The 25,371-nt window shown below is 37.3% G+C and overlaps 1 protein-coding gene across 1 annotated transcript in view; it reads right to left on the reverse strand.

The window, feature by feature from the left end:
* Positions 1–25,371, reverse strand: part of LOC140709957 (teneurin-2-like) — a 395,171-nt gene that overhangs the window by 359,879 nt on the left and 9,921 nt on the right. The gene's annotated exons all lie outside the window — the stretch shown is intronic.

A 25,371-nucleotide genomic window follows, 5' to 3' on the forward strand; every position in this document is an offset into this window, starting at 1 on the left:
ACAAAATAAACTTCTCTAATGCATTTTAATCCTGATTCATTTAGGTGATGACAAGGTAATTTTTCTACTTCAGGCTTCACTGATGGCATTGGTGTTTCACAATACCAGGTACCCCAACTGGCCAACCCGCCGTGGTTTCAAAAGAAGCTCCTCGACATTCCCTAACAAATATAATTGTATTGGAAAACCTTATTATATGCTAGTGCCAGTAAAGTCTCATATTAGTAATCTTACAATCAAACAAAAACACAGAATTAGGAAGTAAACTTGCCCCAATTACAGCCAAACCTACCACTTTCCATCAGTCATTGCTTGAATTTATTTATTTATTTATTTATTTATTTATTTATTTATTTATTTATTTTTGAGACAGAATCTCCCCTGTTGCCCAGGCTGGAGTGCAGTGGTGCGATCTCGGTTCATTGCAACCTCCAACCCACCGGGTTCGAGCAATTCTCCTGCCTCAGCCTCCCAAGTAGCTGGGACTACAGGCATGTACCACCATGCCTGGCTAATGTTTGTATTTTTTAGGGGAGGCAGGGTTTCACCATGTTGACCAGGGTTGCTTGAATGTATTAATGTGGTCAGTTTTTCTGGAAAAAAAAAAAAAATGGCTTGTGTTCATTTCTTTCATTTACCTGGAATCAGAACATGGCTGTCAAACAAAGAAGCCATGTATCCAGGCTACTGATAGAAAAGGTGGAAAAGGTATGTTTCCTAGAGTCTTTATGCTTTAATCTTTTTACATGGGGTGCTACAGGATTCTAGTTATGGTCCATTTTGATCAGTAGGGAAGTCAAAGACATTGAAAGTTGGAATCGGAAATCTTTCAGATCAGGATAAGGGGAGGATGGGTAAGAGGGTGGAATAATGTGGGAGTAAGTTTTTTGTCCTAATAAGGTTCTCTCTTCCACTTTACATGCCCAGATAATATTTTAAAAACCTAGTTACAGTGATATCGTCCCTCATAAAAGACTTTCCAACAGTCTCTTTTTATAATACTTAGAATATAATTCAAACTCTTCACAAAACCGCACATAGTCTGGCCCCGGCCCACATCTTTAGCTTCACCTTGTGTTACTGTATTCTCCTTACTTTTTACACTACAAATATGTTAGCCTTTTTTCTGCTCCACTAACAGGCCAACCTTACATGCTTATTTACTCAAGGCCATTGATAGCCTATAAAATTGTCTTTATTCATATTTTAAAAAAATACACACACATACACACACACACACAAACCCTCTGGTGGACACAGTGCTCCCCACGGTATATGCTTAGTAAAAGGGACAGCCTTTATGGGAAAAAAAATTCCCCCTAATTCTCTGAGAGGATGCAGCCCTGTACCTGATAGCACAACTTTGTAAGAAGAGCATGAGATTTCAACCCCTACATCTCCCCTTGGCAAGGTTCCTTTGTGCAGTGCACATACTGCACAACCTTCCATGGCAGCCTTGCAATCCCTCTCCCTGGAAAGTTCTTCCTACAGAATTCCCACGTGTGGTTGTATCTCATCACTCAGATCTCAGGTCAAATACCACTTCCTCTGACAGTTCTTCCCGACTCTAATAAACCACTTTCATGGTTCCACTACTCTCTACCCACACTGTGCTTTTCTTATCTCTTGTAGCCTACTTACTATTTGAAATTATCTTCCTTACTGGTTGTTTAAATGTTTATTATTTGTCTCCTCCTCACTAGAAAATGAACTCCAAGAGTTAAGGGATCTTGTCAGTCTTGGTTACTATGATGTCTCCAGAACCAATGGCATGCCTGAAACGTTCTAGACATTTGGTAAATAAGTCTTAAAATGATAGGAAAATGCAGAGAATAGAGTTTAGTGTGGAAGAATACTGAAATCAAGGGGCATACTTGGAAGTTATAGTCATAATCTTTGTGAGAGCTTTTCGTTCTGAATGTGTTTGATCTGGGACATTACAAGACTTCCATAGAGTAAGGAATAGAAAAAGGGCAATAAAATCCCTTAAGGTTCTGTCGGCCAAATTCTTCTTGTCTTCTGTATTTGGATTTTATGGTTACCGAGAGGCCACAAATCCATGAGAAGAATCCTGATAGCAATGTAGCAATCAGTCAGAAAAGGGGACTGAACTGAAAGGGTTTCATGACCATCAACCTACATGACAATATGCCTTAGTTAATTCAAAACCGATAGAACAATGCACTTTTACAAGTCAATAACCTTGATCTCCACAACTAAGACAGAAGTAATCTAATAACAAATCATGTACTGTGACATAAATCTATACTACTGACATTACTTTCTCAGATAGGGAATGAAATTATATGTTACCTGCCAAATGAGTTCATCAAAGAAATCAACATAACTCTAAATTCCTAAATAGAGGGGACAAAACCTCTACCTCCCTGGGTAGCCTCAAATTTTCTTGTTAACTGGGACAAGGGGTACTCCCAAACCTTAACTGCCAAGGCAAGTATACATAACAAATTTGAATGACTCTCTCCTACCTGTGCCCTATCTGAGCTTAAGGTCTCAGATATGAGCTACAGCCTCACTCTCCATCATCAATTACACAAAGAACACTACCATTTACTATTATTTATATGCAAGTCTCCTTTTGCAAACTCGAAGTTTGTGCCTATCCGTAAATTCTGAAACTCTGTACTTGTCCATGCACTTATGAATAAAACCCAGACATTTTGGCATTCATATTCGGAATTGTAGGGATTATGATCCAGAGCTTGGCTGAAGTTGGTCTTTGTGTGATGAAGACAGGCTTTATTAAATAGAATTAATAGTACCAATAATTACAAAGGTACAATTCATTACTTAGGCATTTATGGATTTTACCATGCTTTTTTTCCAGTTACAATGGCTCTCGTTCAAGACAATGGGTGTTAACCATTTGCTTGTACAAGAAAACCAGAGGAAGTAGTAATTTAACCCATTAGGTTGTGATACTGCAAGGAACAAAAACCATTAAGCATCACCTTTTCAAATAATTTATATGTCAATATGTCCTAAACTCCAGATAATGATTTTTGGATGTTCACTTTGTTAGCCAAGGTATTTGATTAGCCTGACCAGTCTACTTAACCTATTTTTGTTTTTGTTTTTCCTTCACATCTATAAAACAAGGTTAATTGTACTATGTAGTTAAATATGGGTGCTATAAATGGTGTAATATTTATAAAGTACTGAGCAAACCACCAGGCACATATTAATACCTAACATTTGTTGATCATTTTCTATGGTATCATTTTAACATCATTCGTCCAAAAAACTGTGGTCTTCACCACTGTCATATTAAAACAAAAACTCTAGGTTCATAGAACTTGTGCCACAAAAGGCTGGGAGCAGTGTCTCACACCTGTAATTTCAGCAATTTGGGAGGTCAAGGCGGGCGGATCACCAGGTCAGGAGATAGAGACCATCCTGTTTAACACAGCGAAACTCCGTCTCTACTAAAAATACAAAAAATATTAGCCAGATGTGGTGGCAGGTGCCTGTAGTCCCAACTACTCGGGAGGCTGAGGCAAGAGAATGGCAGAATGGCATGAACCCGAGAGGTGGAGCTTGCCGTGAGTCCAGATCGGGCCACTGCACTCCAGCCTGGGCGACAGAGCGAGAACTTGTGCTACAAAAAAAAAAAGTAAAAAATAGAATTAAAACTTTTGTTCTCATCTAAAACAAATATAGAACTCCTTATGGAAGAAATAGAAAATAGCATGGTGAAATTTTTAAAGGAGGAACTATTAGTTCTAATGAAATGAAATAGACTTACCTAAATTGTCATAACGTGGCAGAATAGCTAACTCTATTAGCTCTCCAAGTAGGATATCTTTATACACTTTTTGAAATAATAAATTATCTGCCAAGATGCAACACTCCAAATATTTTCACCTAGCACTGCTATCCTTGTTCACATAACCAAGAGGCTGTTCATTAAAATACCAAATGGACAATATCTCTGGGCAAAGGTTTTGACTTCCTAAAATATCTAGCTCCTTTGTAATTTTTTTCTTTGAGTCAGAGTTTTGCTCTTGTTGCCCAGGATGGAGTGCAATGGCACAATCTCGGCTCACTGCAACCTCCACCTCCTAGGTTCAAGCAATTCTCCTGCCTCAGCCTCCCGAGTAGCTGGGACTACAGGCACGCACCACCACGCCCGGCTAGTATTTTGTATTTTTAGTAGAGATGGTGTTTCTCCATGTTGGTCAGGCTGCTCTCAAACTCCTGACCTCTGGTGATCCACCCACCTTGGCCTCCCAAAGTGTGGGATTACAGGTATGAGCCACCACGCCCGGCCTTTCCTTCGTAAAATTTTACTGCTCTTCTGACACCTACTCATGCCACATTATTTACTTCCTATGCTTCGTGGTTCATGTCTGAACTGAAAAACTAAGAACTATATCCTAAAACCAATAAAAAATTCAATTATATTTTGGGATAAATTCCAGTGATATCTTTAATACTAACTTGCCCATTTAAGAAGTGTAGAAATCTCTAAGAAAAATGTTCCTAATTCAGATACTTTTCTGGCTGACATTACTAGCAACCTAAAAACCAGTGTGATGGATGGAAAAAGTTAAAAATATTTCACTCTGTGGTTCCAACATTTCAGAAGTGCAATTGCAGGGAACTAGATTTAAGCTTTAATTAGGAAACATATATATCACAGGGTTGCTCCTTCCCTGTGATCAGTGGGAAAAAAAATTTTTATGTGCATGAGTTGAAATGCAGAGATCAATAAAAAGCAAGTTTGACAACCCCAAGGCCAAAGAAGCTTTGAGGAATTTGGAGATTAAAAAGATTATCTCCATAAACCTGGGACCTCGCCATTTAATGATTCTATCATTGGGGCTACAAACTAGACACAGAAATCCTTTGCTCAAATATTATTAATTAGACATTTTTAACACTTTGTTCCAAAAAGAAAAGGTGTATTTCACAAAAGTCTGTTAATTATGTAGTCATTTATTTATTTTGAGCTGTAAATATTTTTATACTTGCAATTATTGAAAATCAGCCGAGGCATAGTAATATGAAAAAAACTTAATGAATGTATCAAAAAGGACACAGAAGGGGAAAGGAGTGCAATATGCTTCTATGTCTTTGTTCGGGTTTACAACAGGAGAGAACGGAATAGAGTGAGTGTGTATATGTGCGTGTGTATGTCACACACACATGCACACCTGTGCATCCGATTGTGTAATCAATATCAACTATCACGACCCATAATTCAAGCCTTAAATTTAACTTTGGAGCTCACGTCTCTGTTGAAGGGTGTAGATGAGTTGAGCTGGAAGGCACAATGGAGTTGATCCTCTCACGTTTTCTGGTGGAAGCTCATTTCTTACAAGTACTTGACAACCACACACTTGGACAGCCAGGCCTCTGATCATTTCTGCCTCTCCTGTCTCAATGTGCAGCACAAAGCTGTAAGTGGGACATTCCGCAGGACCGATGCTAAAAGCTTTGTTGTGGGAATCCCTAAAGCATATTCCTATAAATAGGACTGTCTGCATTCACTCAAGTTGTGCACACTGACCCAAATAGGAACGATGCACGTGACTCACAAATGTGTACATCGATACGCTGCAAACCTAACGCACAGGCACGGTTCCCAAACCACGGATGTTCCTTAGAAACGTCCTCAGCGTTTCTAGCTGCCTCTCCTCCTAGATGATATCTGAGAAAAAGTCCAAACAAATGACAACTGGAAGAAAATCATTTCAACATATATGCAGGCAACCCACATGGTAGAAAAACGGCCAAATGAGAAATAAACTGGTAATTCACAAAGGTAATGCAAATGACAAAACTGAGCACAAAACACACAAAACTGATCAAATGTAAGGAGACTCAAGTGTCCTGCATTCCGGTAAATGGAAGTTGTAACAAAAACTGGTTTGACTCATTAAATTAAGAAAAAATTGAAAGACTGGTAATCCCAGTGCTGCTAAGAGTGTAGGAAAACAAGCAGGCACATTCATCCACCGCTGGAAGGAGTATGAACTGCTGCCCCCTTTTTAGATCTTCTTCTGACTCTATTAAAAATTTAAAACTGTATCAACTCCTTTATTCACCAGTCTGAATGTTAGAAAAGAATCTACCCTATGACAGAAAACAAACAAATACCAGTCATATGCAAGGATACATACACAAGTTTAAAGCTGTAACAGCCAAAAAATTATAAACTACAGAAATGCCCAGTGACAGGGAAGGAAATTACGATATATACTACATGTCTTAGTTTGAGTTCCCCAGAAACAGACTCTGAGATGGCATTCCTGTAAAAATGATTTATTTTGACATGTTCTCAGGAAAAGCAGGTAGAGAAGAGGAACAGGGAAGGGAGGGAGGCCACTGTGCCACCTCAAGCAACATCCAACGGTGGGTTACATTGACTCAGTTGCACAGGGAAGCTTTGGAGATGACTCTGGTCCCATTCAGTGTCATCCCAGATAGAGCCCTGCACCTGTTAGTCCTTCGTTCCAGGCTGCCCCCAAGCGAACGTAAAGCAAATTGTGGCCCAGGCTGGCTGGTGGGAGTGAGGACATCAACAATCATGGGCACGAAAGTGGTGGAAACATGTCACCTCACCTGTGGCACAGTGACTTATTATGCACTATTTAAAAGAATGGATTAGATATATACATTTAGCTATATATAAGTGGAGGTGGTGGTGGTGGGGGGCCTATTAGACAACAGTATAAATGCCAAGACACTCAATTTTTGTGGGAGGCTAGGGGAGAAGCCTTAGTTATTTATTTATGTGTTCAAGCCTACAATAAAGTGTGGAATGATTTACATCAAAACATTAGCATAAAGGTACCACAGGACAGTAGGGATGGGACAGATAGAGGCATGGTGAAGAATTGAAGAGAAACAGTAACTTTTCGCTTTAGATACTTTTGTACTTTTGCTCGGCCCATGCAGTGCATTGCATTCATAAAGTAAGCAACAGCCAGTAAGGCAAAAGATTAAATATGCTTTATCAAAATTAATTTCTATAAGCTCTTTTCCTTAGATTGGAAAGACTCAGATTAAAATATTTTCTTGGAGTAAGCAGGCTTGTCATTTAGCTACAAGCTGGGAAATGCCTTTGGGACTTATATTTGTGATCCTGAAACTGACAGACAAGCAAGCATGGTCATTCTGGGCAATGGGGGAATAACACAAAAGGAAATGGAAATATGTGTATTAAATCATTGTGATAATAAAATTCAAAATGCAAGTATCTCCATTATTTATAAAATTAGAAGCAATCAGTAGCAGGAGAATGGGTAAATGAATTAAAATGCATTAAACAGAATTATGTACTACACAGGCATTAAGTTATGTTTTTGAAAATTTTATTGACTTAAAGGAGCATATTATAATGTGAGGCTAAAAGATGGAATGTGGGCGGAGCGCAGTGGCTCACGCCTGTAATCCATCCCAGCACTTTGGCAGTCCGAGGTGGGTGAATCACCTGAGGTCGGGAGTTCAAGACCAACCTGACCAACATGGAGAAACCCCATCTCTACTAAAAATACAAAATTGGCCAGGCGTGGTGGTGTGTGCCTGTAATCCCAGCTACTTGGGAGGCTGAAGCAGGAGAATTGCTTGAACCCAGGAGGCTGAGGTTGCAGTGAGCTGAGATCTCTCCATTGCACTCCAGCCTGGGCAACAAGAGTGAAATTCTGTCTCAAAAAAGAAAAAAAAAAAAAAGAAAAAGAAAAAGAAAAAGATGGAATGTGTAGTTCTGAATATATAAATGATTCTTATCACAAAGAGTTAAATATATCATATACCTATACCCCCATATGCATACATATGTATCCATTCTTAGAAAAATGCATTTCTCCTGAAGAATATATGTCACCTAAACAATGGTTAGACCTAAGATATGGGCATCAGGCTGATTGTAAAAGTTTCTTCTTTTTACTTTTCTGCATTGTTTCAGTTTCGGCCAATGCCATGCTTTATAGCATTTTCATCAAGTAAGACAAAATCAAATGATAAAACAACTTACTTCTAAGAAGAAACGATTCTGAAGAAACTAATTCCCTCAATTTAATAATTTTGAGATTAATAACAAAAAAGGTTATGTAGATTCTCTTCTGCTATTGAACTGACCAAATTGAATTCCCTAAAACGTATCTAGTGTCTGCTTATTCTGAAATTTTAGCAAAATTCACATTAAGTATACATATCTGGTCAACCTAGCCATAGAGTATCTGGGAATTGTGTGTGCAATTTTAGGGGTTCCAAGTTGATTCCAAGGAAAAAGTTGTGCAGGGACCCAAAACTGCAGGCATTTTGGGATTCGAAAGGCTAGTCTACATAGAAAAGTCTGCATTTACATCCTCTCCTACCATGTCCTACCTCCTTCCATGTCCTACCACAATTAACTTAAAGACTTCAGCAGTTAAAACAAGAATAAGCAGCCAGGCACGGTGGCTCACACCTGTAATCCCAGCACTTTGGGAGGCTGAGGCGTGCAGATCACGAGGTCAGGAGTTTGAGACCAGCCTGACCAACATGGTAAAACCCCATCTCTACTAAAAATACAAAAATTAGCCGGGTGTGTTGGTGCACACCTGTAATCCCAGCTACTCAGGAGGCAGAAGCAGGAGAATCTCTTGAACCCGGGAGGCAGAGGTAACAGTGAGCCAAGATCACACCATTGCACTCTAGCCTGGGCAACAGAGTAAGATTCCGTCACAAAAAAAAAAAAAAAAAAAGTCCCACATACACACAAAATAAGAATGAGCATTTACTCTCAGCAAGTACATCTACTAGATAAAACTGAGTGAAGATTCCTTTTTATATAAAAAAACTAGCATATCAGAAATATACCTGTGAGTTAAAAGGTCAGTATAGTACACATTATTCACGGCAGGAGATTATCTTCTCTTCTACACCCTTGAAAGTGAAGGAAGCCATATTTTTGAAAATCCAAGATGGTGGAAATAAAGCAATATCCTATCATTATTACTAAATGTCAACAGTTCTCCTAAAGAATGTTCTGCAGATTTTCAGTCAAAAACTGGCATTCCCTTGTCTGACAGACTACTGAAATTCATCTCTGTGGTACACAGGAGGGGTGGCAAACCTTTTATACATTTTTTAGATGTTGTCTACCCCCAATAGACCATTCCCAACTTTCACGAAATCTTTCTGTGAATTTGTACACACTGAATTCTGAAACAGTAAAAGACACTGCGGAAGAAAGCCCTCGCTCGAATCCATACTATATTCCCTTGGAAACAGTGAGGCAGCAAAGTGACTCACAGCGATCTAATTAAATGGGGGGAAAAAGTCCTTTTAGGTTTTTTTTAAAAAAACTATTGCCTTCTTTAATTTTTCTTAATGATCTGCATTGCAGATATTGACATTTTAAAATTTATTTATTTATTTATTCGGACTCTATTCAAATCTTCTTAAGAAAACAGCTGGAAAATAAAGTCAGTTCAAAGGTAAGGCCTGGGTGAATAATAGGGTTAGACTGAATTCTTATTTTATTTTAAAGTGCATCTGACAGGCTTCCTTCCCACGATCCTTTTTGCACAAGCACGCTGCACAGTTGAAGAAAAGCTCTTCTTTGACATTCAATAACGCAAGGCCCTTCTAACCCAGTGGAGCGTACTGCCTAAAACGCACACACGCTGCAAGCTGGAAAACTATTAAAAATATTTTTATATATCAAGTTTTATTTCACCACTAACAACCCTACTCATATTAAAATAATATGCTATATACTTATTCAAGGAGTAATAACATTTACCATCTTTGGTTTTAAACACAAAGATTTCTAAAAAGCAAAGCCAATGGATCTAGCAAATATGACGTGAATTTATAGAATATTCCTTTTACTATCTTCCTTTCAACTCTGTTTTCTTTCTGCCTGAAATAAAAATGTACCAGATTACATAACACTGCCGCAAAATAAATAACTTTTATAAGTGACAGTTTCTCTATACACTGTAAAATGATACTTTATTGAAGGGTAATGAATGGCTAGCTTAAAGCAAATATGGTAGAGTTTCTATAAAACATGACTTTTGTAACAGATCAAAAACAGAAACTGAACTTTTATTTTGCTAAGGTCCAGTGCAATTTTGTATTGTTCCAATGAGACATAAAAATAAGCATTTTCCTCATCGGTGAAAACTAATCGAATGCTTTCTTGAATAATATTTTGATTTCCAATTTTAAATCATCTTTGAATACAACAAACTGGATCTATTATGATGGAGAAGTGCAAGGCTGTGAATTACCCATTATGTTGGAAAATCCAGAAGATTTTTTAATTGGTTTTGAATGAAAGCATTATTCTGCATTTCTAATCATGTTTCTACTCCTAAGGCTAATATTAAAAATGAATTACAATTCCTGAGCAAAGGAATTGACTCGGAATCATGGCTGGGATTAACATTTTGTTACAGATAATCCACAAACCAGAGAATCCAAAAGCCTATAACTGAGAGTTGAGTATATTTTCTAAGTAAGAAGCTAAAACACTCATTAGACACACTCCATGTGAATAATGAACCGTCTGAAAAGAGTACATGTGTTATGTAAAGCATTTTACATTCTATTGTACAATCAATTCCTCTCCCAAAATCATCACTTTAAGTGTTTAGTCACTACATTTTACTATATTTTGAGAAATGGAACATATGCAGGGTGGTCAACTGTCTTTCCCCGGAATTATACACATCTTCAAATTGCTCTTATCATTTAAAGACAAAGAAAAAAAGTTTGACTTTACCAACAAGCAACAAATAGTGATTGTCAATCACAAGCACACACCATAGACTAAACTAAACCGACATTTTTGTCACAATAAATTAAATTAATTCTACAAGACAGAAGCTGGTCATTTGAGTCATGAAGTGATTTCAACTAAAACTTCAAATATTAATGAGGAAATATAAACTGACCTATTCACTGACAATTAAGCAACTCTGATCTGAGCAGCAGAAATAATTTGCATAATGAAAATGCCCTTCCCCCAATTATTCAAATTATAGTTTAAAAGGAAAAGCACACTCAGGAAGAGGTTTTTATTTGTAGGGATATTTTAATGAGGTGATAGGTATCTTAATAAGTGTTCTTGGGTGAAGACACCTGGATTATTCAACAACAATTCTGCTATACCCTATATTAATTCATAGCAAGATTTTATCATGTCTGTTTAATTTATTACAGACTTGAAGTACTTGGTATCACTTGCATGGTTTAAAGTAAACCAATTTAAACAAAAGATGAAATAAATGGTAAGTTTTGAAGATTTGAATTTTTCAGATATTTTTCTTTTAGCCTAACAATAAGTCACCACAAGTACAAATCAGGAAGATCTGCATGAAATTAACTTCAAAGCAGCTTTGCAAATGAGTCCTAGAGGGTTTTATGAAAAAAAAGTCATCAAGCAAAAATAATTTTAAATATATTAATTGTATTGAATTATTTCTCACGTAAAGGAGACTTAAAGGGAAAAAGACCTATCATTGCAAAATGACCTCTTGAGTATGTAGTACTCCTTAATAGGCTAGTCCTACCTGAAATAATTAAAATACATTATAATTATTCATTTATTATTATAGTTATCATTATTTACAGACAGAGTCTCACTTTGTCACCTAGGATGGAGTAAAGGAGCATGATCATAACTCATTGCAGCCTGGAAGTCCTGGGCTTAAAGAGCAGGGGCTGTTTTTTTTTTTTTTTTTTCTTTTTGCAGACACCAGGTCCTGCCACGTTGTCCAGGCTGGTTTGGAACTCTTGGTCTCAAGTGATTCTCTTGCCTTGGCCTCCCAAAGTGCTGGGATTACAGGCACAAGCTACCACACCCGGGCTATTCATTAATTTTTAACACATTTTGAATGGCTATATTTTATTTTACTCCAGATTGTTTTAACCTATAGGTAGCTATAATTTTTCTCAAGATGAGACTTCTGTTTTTGGAGACAGGGTCTCCTCTGTCACCCAGGCTGGAGGACAATGGCATGATCTAGACTCACTGCAACCAAGATGAGACTTTTAAATATAGTGTTAATTTTCCATTTTAGTAAGAAAGAGTTCACATACAATTTAATATATGATTAGTTTCATTTAGGCAATATAACAAGTTTTATACATGATTTTTCAAGTTATTTCACTTCTTCAGGCCTAAATTTCCCCTTTAGAAGATGAAACAAAGCATTCTTCTAAGTAATTTACAGCTCTGAAATGGCTATGTTTCTCCAGTGATATTTTTCTGAAAGAGACCATTTTTTCCTAGTTCTTTTTCATATGAACTACAGAGTCTGTCCAAAAATATCCCTTGTCATTTTACTGTTACAAGAAGGGTAAAATATTATGGTGAATAATAGAATCAATTTGATGTAAGTACAAAAAGAATTTTATATGATCTGAATTAAATCAACTCAAACAAGTAACTCTTTCCATAAGTGATTCACTGAATAAGTAAAGGCAGGAGCAGCAAAACAGCAAAATAAAATAAGCATTTGGAGACTCCAAAGAGATTTGTCTACATTAAAAAAAAGAGACGGAGCTAAAATGGTACTCAAATTCCAGCTCCCAACAAGCTTGCACCATGTGCTTTGCCATATAAAACAATCATTCCCACTGATACAAGAGTATTTCTTTTGTTTCAGCGGGCTGTTTTCATGGATAACTTGGAAAGCAACATTTGCAATAAAATGTGACAGGAGGGATTTTATAACCTGCTTTGGAAAAGCCTAAAACTTGATTAAATCTAATGGTCAGGGACTGTAGAAAGTAAGCAACATTTAATCTGTTTTTATTATCACAGTTAATTTTTTTTTTTAAACCCACTTTGGATAGGTCTTGGACACTGTTCTTTTCATGCAATGGAGTATAATGGCAGATGTTCCTGCATGTCATCAAACTTTCTCCAACCCCATAAGTCATGTCAGTAAGGATCTGTAAAATAAAGAAATCAACATTCAAGATCCAAGATGACTGACTGTACACTTGAGAATAAGAAACATTAAATATGTATGCCTTAAGAATGATTTTTCTATAAGAAAGAATGACTTTTCCATAAGAAAGAATGACTTTTCCATATGATCTGACAAAATAAGAGTAACCCATGATAGTTTTAGTAGTCAGAGGTAATTTTATTTCCATTAGCAAACCTCAGTAGCTTTAACCAAGGCTTTCATGTAAAGACAATGAGACCAAACTCTTTTCCATTGCCAATGTACACCTTTAACATTAATCAAGGCCTCTCATCAAGTCAGGAGTGTTTTAAGTTAAAAAAGTGTAATTTCTGAATTTCAAAAACATGTTGATGTAGCTTTAACACTAGCCTATATTCCTAACTCGAAACTTCCACACCAAGACAAATCAATCAATCAATTAACAAACCAATCAGCCAATGCACTGGCTAAATGACTAAACTGTCAAAATAAAAATCCTAGAAACAACAACAACAACAAAAAAAACACAAACAAAAGTTTTTAAAAATCATGCAAAATACAACAACTCACTTTTCCTCAAGAAGATCCACTAGCCAGAGGGTTTTTACATAAGTAAATTACAAAACGTTTTAAATTACCTGTTCAAATTTTGGAAGGAACAATTTTCTAAGAATGGAGCTAGGAGTTCCAATAAGCTCATCTGATACATGTAAATCACAAATTTAACCATTCATTCATTATAAAACAAGCTCTGTACAAGGTAGTAGGATATCACTATGTGTAAAAATATGGTTTTAGATTTTCCAATCTATTTTCTCCATTTTATTAAGTGGTTCCTAATCAACCAATCAGACCAGAATAAATACATGATACACTCAAAAAGCAAGTCTATATTATGACCCAAACATCTGTTATTTTCTGCACACAGAATTCTTTACCCATTACATTCTTGGCAGGCTTTTTAAAGCAACAAACACACAAGTAAGTTTGGTAGTTAGAGGTCAGTTTTGCATTATAAAGGCCTGGATGTAGATTTATTTCAAATATGTTCTTAATTATAAACTCTTAAATGTGATTCATAACATAAAACCTTCCCATGAACAGCCCAATTCCATAAAGCAAATGGAAGTAAAATCCCTGATTAATTAATTGCAATTGAGGAAAACTTCTAACAATCCAAATAGGTTGATATTTGATAGAATGTTTTTTTTTTCTTAATCTTCCTAATTTCTGCTTTATTTTCTCCCAATTTTTCTCTAGATAGGGATCCCTGTTCCCATTTTCTGAACTCTCTTTAGCTGCATAAGCCAATGTAGATCTGTCTTCCACTGACTGTGACATTGCTGAAATTTAACAGTGGCTTTTTCATTGCCAAATCTGATGGCGTTTCCAATCCAAGTCTTATAGACGCCTTTACAGCATCTACACAATCACAGTATCCTGCTCCTTTGAAGTCTTTTCTGCCTTGGTTTTACAACATTCCTCTTATAGGGGTCTTCTCTGTTGGCACTTTTGAATCTTTCCCCACACTTCCTTTTCCTCATTCTATGCTGGCAATGCTGGTATTTCCCAGTGTTCTGTCTCCAGCTCTATTCCTTCCTCTCTTCTCTCAAGTTCCCTGGGCAATTTTGCTTACGCATCACTTTCGGGGTCTTGTTCCACATCACTCCCTTACGCTTCAGGCTCATATATCTAACTATATAAAACATTCCCACTAAAGACCTCTCAAAATCAAAATTGGACTTGGAATCTTTTCCTTGAAAATTTGTTTTGTTCTGATGAATTCTGCTCACCATCCACCATAACCCCGAAGGCAATCTGGGCTCTTCCTCCTTTCCTTCCCTCTTCTGATTAAGGCATGCTGACCCCTTTTCCTAAGTATGTTCTAGATCCCTTGCCTTCTCTCCATTCTTACTTTTATCACTTGAATCAATGTGCTCAGCATCTTTCAACAAAATCACCAGAATGATCTTTTACCATGGACTCCCTGACTCCAAGCCTCAATCCTTCTAATCTATCCTTGATCTGCCACCAGACAATCTGCCTTCTGTGCACCCCCACTACTTTTCGGTGTGGTTCCGGTGTTTGTCCCCTAAAAGACATTTTCTCAGTAAAGGGCATGACCATTTACTTAGTGCTCAGACCATAACCCTGGAGGTCATACTTTTTTCCTCTTTTTCTTCACTTCTTGTATCCAATACATTAGCAAAGGCTGTCACCTGGGTCTCAAAACTATATCCCATATCCATCTTCATCTCACTACTTCTACCACTTTGACCTGAGTTCATCATCTGTTATTCAGAAAACTGTGAGTCCACAAATTGTTCTCCTCTTCTACTTTTGACATCGTACTTTCCATCTCCACAGAATAAACAGGTTTTCTTAAACATAAAAATTATTATGGAAAACTCCAATATATACAAAAGTATAATAATAAAATATATTATGATAAATATAATGTAACATAATAGCATACAATAGCAGCATGAATTCTTACAGCTCATTAATTAACTTCAACATGGCCAATCCTTTTTTCTTTACAACCTCACCTCCTCCATCCTAATATTATTTTGAAGCAAATATAGACATATTTCATCTGCAAATCTAGCATATGTATTTCTAAAACGTAAAGCCTTCACTTTTGTAAACAGGCATATAACACTGCGCCCAAAGAATTGAATTTCTTAACCACATCCCATGTGTGTTCACATTTCTCTAACTGTTCATGTATTTATTTATTTAATAACTTGAATCGAGACCCAAACAAGTCCCATACTTTGTGTTGATGAATATCTCTTAAGGTTCTTATAATCTATACATTTCTCCTCCAGCTTCTAGAAATGTTTTTTCTTGAAATTTTGTAGAAGAAACTAGATATTTGTTCTGTAGAGTTTAAGGGCAAAGTCAGAATTGTGCTGGTTGTATTACTATAGTGTCCTTTAAACATAATCCTCCTTCCCTGTATTTTTTTTTATATAAATTGATTATTGGAGTTGGAAGTTTGATGGTAGTTGTGTTAAAGTCAGGCTCATCCAGTTATAATTTAGGTACGGTAACATCTGAGGGAAGATGATCATGTTTTGTAAACATTACCACAGTCATGGCATTCCTATGCTTAAAATCCTCCAATAAATTCTTACTGCATGGAGAATAAAATGGAAAATCTCCTTTCCATGGCCTACAAGATCCTTCATGATCCCATCACTGACCACCTCCCTAATTTTATCATGGACTGTCTTCCTCTCTGACCACCAGATAACCACATTTTGTCTTTTCTCCTTTGCATCAACATTCCACTTGTATTCCCACATCAGGCTTTTGTATGTATTGTTCCTTTTGCCTGAAAAGATGCAACAAGTGCCTCATTCTTTTTTGTTACCAAAGTCTCAGCTCAAATGTCACACATTTTAAGAAGTCTTCTCTGCATGCCTTATCTAAATTAACCAGTGCATGCATGCACATAGATGTTCATTTACGTACATATATATCACTCTCTCTAGTTTAAAAGTCCTTATTATTTTCTGAAATTATATTTATCTTTTGCTTACTTATGTTTATGTTTAGCACATCTCACTGGCCTATAAACCCTATGCTTATTTACTACCCCAGTGCTGAAATTAGTACCCCCGGCACTTAGCATAAGTCAGTAAATGTTCCCTGAGTTGATCAATGACTCAATGGATGAATTGATGCCTGCAGTTTCCAGCACTGTCCTCCCTGATGCTGTTTCTCAGACACAGTGAATGGATGTACCTGCTTTTCCCTAAATCCATCTTGCTCTCTCTGGTCTCTGTACTTTTGTGTATGATACCTGATCTAACTTTCTTCTTTCTGCCATGTTCATTCAGGCTAATTCTTTACGTTTTAGTTAAGCATAAGAAGCTACCCATTTATGCCACATCCAGAGTATACTGTATTTATAAAATATGCTGTATGCACTTCAGAGACAGCCCTATAGCATAATGGCTAAGAGGAACGTTCTGGAGTCATGTGGCCTGGATTCTGTATCTTTGTTCCATCACTTAAGTATTCAGATAAAGAAATTTTATTCCATAAAATCTCTTGACTTCAGTTTTCTACTCTTAAAAAGAATGAGGTTAACATAATAATCTCATAGAACTCTTTTGAGGATTATAGGTGTAAAGTGCTTAGAATATTGAATCGATAAATATCAGTTCTTCTTGGTAACTATTCTGTAATTGATGTAACACCTCATATTGAAGTGTTTGTTTTGTGACTGCTTCTTAATACCGGTAGGTCTTTGCTGGCATGGTGGGCAGATGTTTTGTTCTCTCATTTTTCTAATCCCAGCCCTGGGCATGGTTTCTGATATATCATAGAATTTCATACATGTTTCTTGAGTGTCTATTAGTGAATCTGGTTTCCCTTGACCAGAAATACACCATAGGGAAGGAGGAATCAATAGTGTGTGAACTCAGAAAAATGAGCACAGGCTTTGTCTCATAGCCCTTTAACCTCTGCAAACCACACATTAGGTAAAGGCCAGCAAACCTTTTCTGTAAAGGGCCAAATAGTAGACACTAAAACATTTAATAAACTGAAAGGCTCGAGAGCCACACTAACTAACACTGCTGTTGTAGTGGAATATCCATGGAAAATATGCAATTGAACAGTATGGTCATATTCCAATAAACTTTATTTATGGATGCAGGCATTTTAATTTCATATAACTGGTTTTTTGGTTTAGTTTTGTTTGTTTGGTTGGGTTTTTGTTTGTTTGTTTGTTTGTTTTGTTTTTGAGACAGAGTCTCGCTCAGTTGTCCAGGCTGGAGTGCAGTGGCTGCCTCACTGCAAGCTCTGCCTCCCAGGTTCACACCATTCTCCTGCCTCAGCCTCCCGAGTAGCTGGGACTACAGGCGCCCCCCACCACGCCTGGCTAATTTTTTTGTATTTTTAGTAGAGACGGGGTTTCACCATGTTAGCCAGGATGGTCTCGATCTCCTGACCTCCTGATCTATCTGCTTCGGCCTCCCAAAGTGCTGGGATTACAGGTGTGAGTCACCACGCCCAACCAAAAATTATTCCTTTGATAATCTTTATAAGGTCACTAGCAAATTGTTTAGTTAATTTGAATCATAAAAATAAAAATATTATTTAAAATATCCTTATATTAAGTATTTGATGGGCAACCGATTCAAGGACTTTATTAATCCTAATTCCCTGAATATGTATTTTTTCAATATTGTCTGTCCATCTTATTTGTGACAACTTCCTCATTTATAAGATAATAGAAACTTTTTTTTTTTTTTTTTTTTTTTAAAAAAAGACTGAGTCTTGCCCTGTCACCCAGACTGGAGTGCAATGGTGCGTCTCGGCTCACTGCAACCTCCGCCTGCCAGGCTCAAGCAATTCTCCTGCCTCAGCGTCCTAAGTAGCTGAGGATTACAGGCACCTGCCACCATGCCTGGCTAATTTTTATATTTTTAATAGAGACGGGGTTTCACCATGTTGGCCAGGCTGGTCTTGAACTCCTGACCTCAGGTGATCCGCCCGCCTCTAACTCATTCAACCAATTATGGTTTAAAAATAATCACATGAGGCCAGGTGCGGTGGCTCACGCCTGTAATCCTAGCACTTAGGGAGGTGGAGGCAGGCGGATCATGAGGTCAGGAAATCCAGACCACCCTGGCTAACACAGTGAAATCCTGTCTCTACTAAAAATACAAGAAAAATTAGCTGGGTGTGGTGGTGGGGACCTATAGTCCCAGCCACTCAGGAGAATGGCGTGAACCTGGGAGGCAGAACCTGGGAGGCAGAGCTTGCAGTGAGCCGAGATTGTGCCACTGCATTCCAGCCTGGGCGACAGAGTGAGACTCTGTCTCAAAAAAAAAAAAAAAAAAAAAAAGAAGAAGAAAAAAGAAATAAAGAAAAAAATTTAAAATATAATCACATGGTACATTTTTTTCTGTGTTCCTAAAGGAAAAGACATACATGTTTTTTTACTCAACAGATATTTATCAAGCACATACTACATATGTGCAAGGCCATGTGAAATATAGCAACCTCTCTGACACTTGTGCAAGAATCATCCATCTTTGTGCATTCTCAAATAAGTGTCTGAAACAGATAAATGAAAAAGGTCATTATTATTTTGATAAACCTTAGAAGAAATGCAACCACCTTCACTCAAGAATCAATATGACCCACAGTTTTCAAGACCCAAAGTTCTCCAGGGAGTGCTACAAATCGACAGGATAGTCTCTTAGTGCTTGATCTGACATGAGATACAGTGAAAGACACGTAGACCTCGAGGTGAAGAGCCTCATCTCAGACAGTTCCATATTGGCCAGACAAGCAGGGTGGCTCAAGATGGCAAGCTCCCTCTTCCACACGTCAATTGTGAATTACACTCTCTAAATTGGATCCACAGCTGTGATTTTCAGTTCCTAGAGTACCCTCCAAATAACCAGTTGTAGGAAAGAATAACATAAAAGTCTGCCTTTCCCCCAAACATACACCTTTTGGCAATCTGCCATTCCAGCTCACAAAGAACATGCGTATCTAAAAAGGGACACTTCTGGGACTCCATCAGAAAGATGGCATATCAAGAGTTTGGCATAGGGGCTGCTGTCAGGCACTCAAACGCATAACTTATTCCAGTTTCAGAGACCTACAGAGTAGATCTATGAAATAAACTTGGCTCACAGGGAGCCTGAAATACTCAGCCCCAAACAAATGAGAATCAGGGATACTGTGCCAAACTTTCCTCTTGTTTATTTTCAAAGGAAATGAGAAATCTTAAAAAAGAGAAAAATAGAGGAAGCTAAGATGATCGCCCACAATATTAGCCCCTTTCTGGGAATTTGAAGGAAATCAGAATCTGGCAATCGGCATGCGTGACAAAAAACTGAATCTTTCACAAAGCAGATATTCTGCTTTTACCTAATCAACTGCATGTAGCTACAGAGGAGATCTGGAAGTGAGTGATAAATGTAGACGAAAGTTGATATATCAGGGTGCAGAGGTAACCTGGCTGAATGTAACACAGCTGTGTAGGTATGATATGTGTATATGTGTCATATATATGCACATAGGTACACACAGACATAATGAGGAGAGAGGTAGAGGAAGAAAAAAGAAAGAATAGTGAAAAAAGATCATCTTTCACATACAAATATAAATAAACATACACAAATATAGGGAGAACAGGGAACAAACCTATCATCTCTCACACAAAAAATAATAATTCATGTCCTTTCAATTCTTCAAAAGCATGCTTCCTTTGAGCCGGATTATCAGATAATTCCTACATTACTATTTCCCACAGATATCCTCCTGAAATTGTGTCGGTTATTTAATCTGCAGGTTAAATTAGACGCCTTTATCACCTGGCATAACTTTAAAACCCTGAAACTGTCTTTACAACACTTCTAGTTTCATGGAAAGTTCACCAGGTTGACATTTACTTACATGACTGAATTCTAAATAGAGATTAATAAAATGATTAATTTACTCTTCTTTTCTCCTCTCCCTCTCTCTCCTGTTTTCCCCATGAGTCATGGTTGGCCATCTACAAGAACAAAATATCTAACTGAGGAAAACTGTCTTCCAACCACAGCATCTGTCTCCCTGGCAAGCTCTGCTGACAGTTGGGTCCTGGCTCTAGAATTGTTCAAGAAGCTCTTTCGGGCTGAGTTATTAGTGGGCTCTCGGCCTCCTAGGTGCAGCTTCCTACAGATTCTTCCCTATTTGAAAGATGGATTTGTATATATTTATCCTTCTGAGAATCTGCTACTATGCAAATATCTCCAGTGGAGACCCTCGCAGGAGGGCACACAGGACACTGGAGCTTTAGCGTTCCTTTTCTTGCAAAATATCCATAAAATAGCTCTGCAGTTCCCAAGGGTCCGCTTCTGGGTATTATGTAAGCAGCTTCTCCTTCAGAAAGGGAAAAGGATGCTTCAAGACACAGAACTAAAAATGCCCACAGCTCTCTATGGGAATTTCAAAATAGCAAGTTGCTTAAATACGAAGGAAAGCACCTGGTTCCTCTCCAAGCCTAAAGATAGCCTACAATAGTTTAAGAAATGTAAGCAGGAGTGGGGGAGGGGAGAGGGGCAAGGCCAGGCATGGCAAGGGGGAGATTGTGGACCACACAGAATAATCTGGCAATGCGCAACTGAGCACGTTTTGTCATTTTTGAAATTCTATAAAAAGTACTTAGCTGAGGAAGCTTTATGTTTTGTTTTTGGAAAAGTGGTTAAGGTGGAGGCATATTTGTGTAGGAAGGATATTCCAGCAGCAGCACATCTGGCTCATTTTAATTCAGAGCCTGAAATACTTCTGTCAGGCTCTCCCTTTCTGTCTTCAAAATTTCTTCCCAAATCCACTTTTTTCAAACACTAACTCCACCCTTAGACCCTCTGGGAGCTCCTGATTCTTCAAAGAATTTGAAGAGATCTCTTGTTATTATTAGATTCCAGTTTAGATTGAGAAGAAAGCAGAAAGTGGTCAAGGTAGGCCCGTCTTTATGTGGCCTGAAATACTTTTGAAATTTGCCTCATTCAAAAGCTGGAATGACATGGAGCACCTTCAAACTATGAAATACAATGTCTACAGGACCATTTATTGTAACCCTCTCATTGAAAGTAAAAATAATTTAAACTCCCCAAAAGACCTAAAGGCATTTAAGAAAATCCAAGTAGCTCCATACATTTAATATTTTCTAAGAATAAATACAGAGAAAAAGATTAAGCCTTCAAAGATCTCACTTACGTAAGTCTGACAACAACAAAAAATACACAGTGGAAAGGATTAATCTCAAACAAACCTCGGAAAAGAGGCTTTTGCGGAAAACTATTCCTCTGGCTAGATCTCCTTTGTTTACAATAAGAAGTAGAATTTGGACCCATTATATATTCCTTCTTATGGTCTCTCTTGTGAATTGAGGTTGTTAAAGTAACATTGTAATTATCTTTTGTCTATAGCATGATTTATTTATATATGAAATCCCCTTTTACATTTTAAAAGTTGTAACAATTGAATGCCCTCCTTAATAGTAAAAAAAAAAAAAAAAAAAAAAATTGGAATATGAAACATATTTATTTCACCATTTCTCTTCCAGAAATCTCTGAATGTTACTCCAAGAAAGACACAGCTACACATTTTGTTTTAAACATTTAAATTTTTTTTTCAGTTTTAAAGGTCATATTGAGAACCAAACCAACTATGAATATGAATAAGTTGGAGGCCATGCCTAAAGCTGGTGTCTTTTCAAGTAAAAGACAAGACTTACTAATAGTTCCATTTGTTTTCCATTAAAAATCTACTCATTGTATTCACAGCAATCCACATGCCAGTATGTGAGCCTGCTTGGACAAAGCGTTTGCTTTGTGTGTATCAGATGCAAAATTTACTTAAATTCCAGATAATTGCAAGTGCATCTGCTAGGCTTTGTCACTGGGCTATATGAACATTTTCACAGTGTATACAAAGAGCAATTATCCAACAACTAAAGAAAAAGAAACAGTCATTTCTGCAAATTATAGCCAGCTCCTTTATCAAGGAATAAGTTTGTGCTAAAAGAATACAACCCCCAAACATTTTAAAAAATAATACATATTCTCTCACATCACATACATTAACTACACAGAACACAAAAGGGAGCTTTTCAACTGCTAAATTACTAGGTCTGTAACAAGGATAACTGCAATTTTAAATAAAATTGTCTCACAAAACATTAAAGTTTCCCCCTGGAGAAAAAAAAAAAAATACACACACAAATACCTGATTTAAATCAATTTGATGTACTGGTATATGTTCTTATTCTCTATTCATGACAAAATGTTTCAACAACAGTCATGTACACTATTTGTCATTAGTTTTTCATCCCCTACATTGAGATATAAGCTCACAGAATCAAGAACATGAAGAAAAGTCAAAACAGGAAGATTTGAAAAAAAAAAAAAAATCAAAACACCAAACCAAATAACTTGAACTAAAAGACTTAATTGAAACATTTTTGTTCTATGCATTCAAAATTCAATTCCAAGCAGGCCTCAGGCATTTCAGTTGGACTATTCTATCAATATTTATCTTTCATTCTCTCTTTCACTCTTTCCTTTTTTTCTCTCTTTTGCTTTCTTTCTTTTTTAACTTCATGCACAATCCCAATTCAACTGTCACACTCAACATGACCAGCCTTCTTTCAAAGCCCAATCCAATTTTCAGACTTTTACCCCTCATACCAACTAAACGACATCAACAACTTTTCTCTTCAACAGCCTAACAGGGTAAATCTGTTCTTTTTAACAGATTCTCAAAGCTATCCAAAAATGATCACAGTGCTGTTGTTAGAACAAAAAGTAAACTATTTAACAGAAGAGTAAAAAATTTTTGTGACAGTTCACCTATTTGAAATCTATAAGTTTAGTGGACATTTATTTCCTGTTTCACCTTCATTTAAATATCTTCATTATCATTTTGTAAAATGTATTATGTTTCCGGCCAAAGCTATTAGTCAGTAAAAAACCATCTCCGAATTCCCCAAACTGGAGAACCATCATTATCATTAATATTTCATGGAACTGCATTAAATGAGACAATATTCAATATTTAACTATCTAATCCTACAGTAATTTATATTAGAAAATACCAACCATGTGAGAATTCAGCCAGCCGGATTATTTTATTGGATGAACCTTTGTCATTATTAATAATACTTCAGTATCTCATATTTTTTCAGCACAGAATGTAACATCCAAGGACTGAAAGTGATTTTGTTTCTAATTAATTCTCAAAATCCGTGGGAGACAGTGATGGAAGGATAAATAAATTAATTTCGAATTGAAGAATTAAAGGCTGAGCCTTCAAATGCAAAAATTTTACTAGAGATGTGGATTACTTAGGTGGGTCCTGCACTTCAGTAGGTTTACTAATAATTTAGTGAGGAAGACCTGTTTGAACCAGAGAGTCTAAACTACAGAAAAATCAAATGCAGTTTTTTTTCAAGTCCCACATTACTACTTTATTACTAATTTATAAGCAGAAATGAAACATTCTTCTGATACATTATCCAGAATTCCTATGATTAATGTGCTTTCTTTGTATATTTATACACAGGCAAACATCAGCCCATTTCAGGTGAATTATCTTTAACTTCAAAATGAGCAGAGTTCAAGTAGATAACATTTTAACATGACTCTTGATGATAAAAAAAAAAAAAAGGAATTCTACATGACCAACATATTTGAGATCTGTGTGTGCTAAAATGAAAAGCATTCGACTTAATACCTTTATCATCTAGAATGCCTTTCAATTCATTTTCACCAACAGAGAAGTTCTCATTGCTCTTAAGCTTTTAAGTTCATACTCTGACACACTTACTATCCATTCCCTAAGATCCTTATGGGTTTTTCTCCATGTAAGGAATAATGGTAAATATTTTTGGGGGGTGGGTCAGGCGCAGTGGCTCACGTCTGTAATCCCAGCACTTTGGGAGGCTGAGGTGGAAGAATCACATGAGGTCAGGAGTTCAAGACCAGCCTGGACAACATAGCAAAACCCCATCTCTACAAAAAATACAAAAATCGGCCTGGTGTGGACCAGGCACTGTGACTCGCGCCTGTAATTGCAGCACTTTGGGAGGCCAAAGCGGGCAGATCACGAGGTCAGGAGACTGAGAACATTGTGAATTCTCGTCTCTGGGCATAATGGTATGTGCCTGTAGTCCCAGCTACTTGGGAGGCTGAGGCAGGAGAATTGCTTGAACCTGGAAGGCGGAGGTTGCAGTGAGCCAAGATTGTGCCACTGCACTCCAGCCTGGCGACAGAGAGAGACTCCGTCTCAAAAAAAAAAAAAAAAAAAAAAAAAATTAGCTTGATGTGGTGGCACATGCCTGTAATCCTATCCACTGGGAGGCTGAGGCAGGGGAATCACTTGAACCCAGGAGGCAGAGGTTGCAGTGAGCCAAGATTGCACCACTGTACTACAGGCTGAGCCACAGAGCGAGACTCTGACAAAAAAAAAAAGAAAAGAAAAAGAAAAAAGAATCTAATCTGTTTTGTTGACTTCCCCTGTACTTTTTATTTTGAGGGAATCTCATCATATTTATCTTGCAGGAAGTCAAAGTCTTTGATTCTTATTATATAATATGTAAGGGGCAGACTCTCAGTTTCCCAGACTGCCTAGTAGAAACAGAGTGGACACTCAATCAATACAAAGTCAAACTGGTGGGTGCACCAGCTTGAAAGTTTCAGTGGTAAGCCAGGGACCCTCAGAAGCAAGGATGGGGGTGAGTTTCTTGCAGGCATTGTGCAAGCAGTCACATTTCTAGGGCAGCCCTGTGGGTGATGCTCACGGCAATGGGTTTCCAGTGTGAGGGACATGGAGGGCTCCAGCCAGGCCAGGTTCAGGGGCAGAAGGAGAAATGCCTGTTTCTATGTCTTATTTTGGTGACTCTGCTATTCTCAATATCCTTCTAACACATTTC

This window comes from Chlorocebus sabaeus, chromosome 23 (genome assembly GCF_047675955.1).
Source record: "Chlorocebus sabaeus isolate Y175 chromosome 23, mChlSab1.0.hap1, whole genome shotgun sequence".
NCBI lineage: Eukaryota > Metazoa > Chordata > Mammalia > Primates > Cercopithecidae > Chlorocebus > Chlorocebus sabaeus.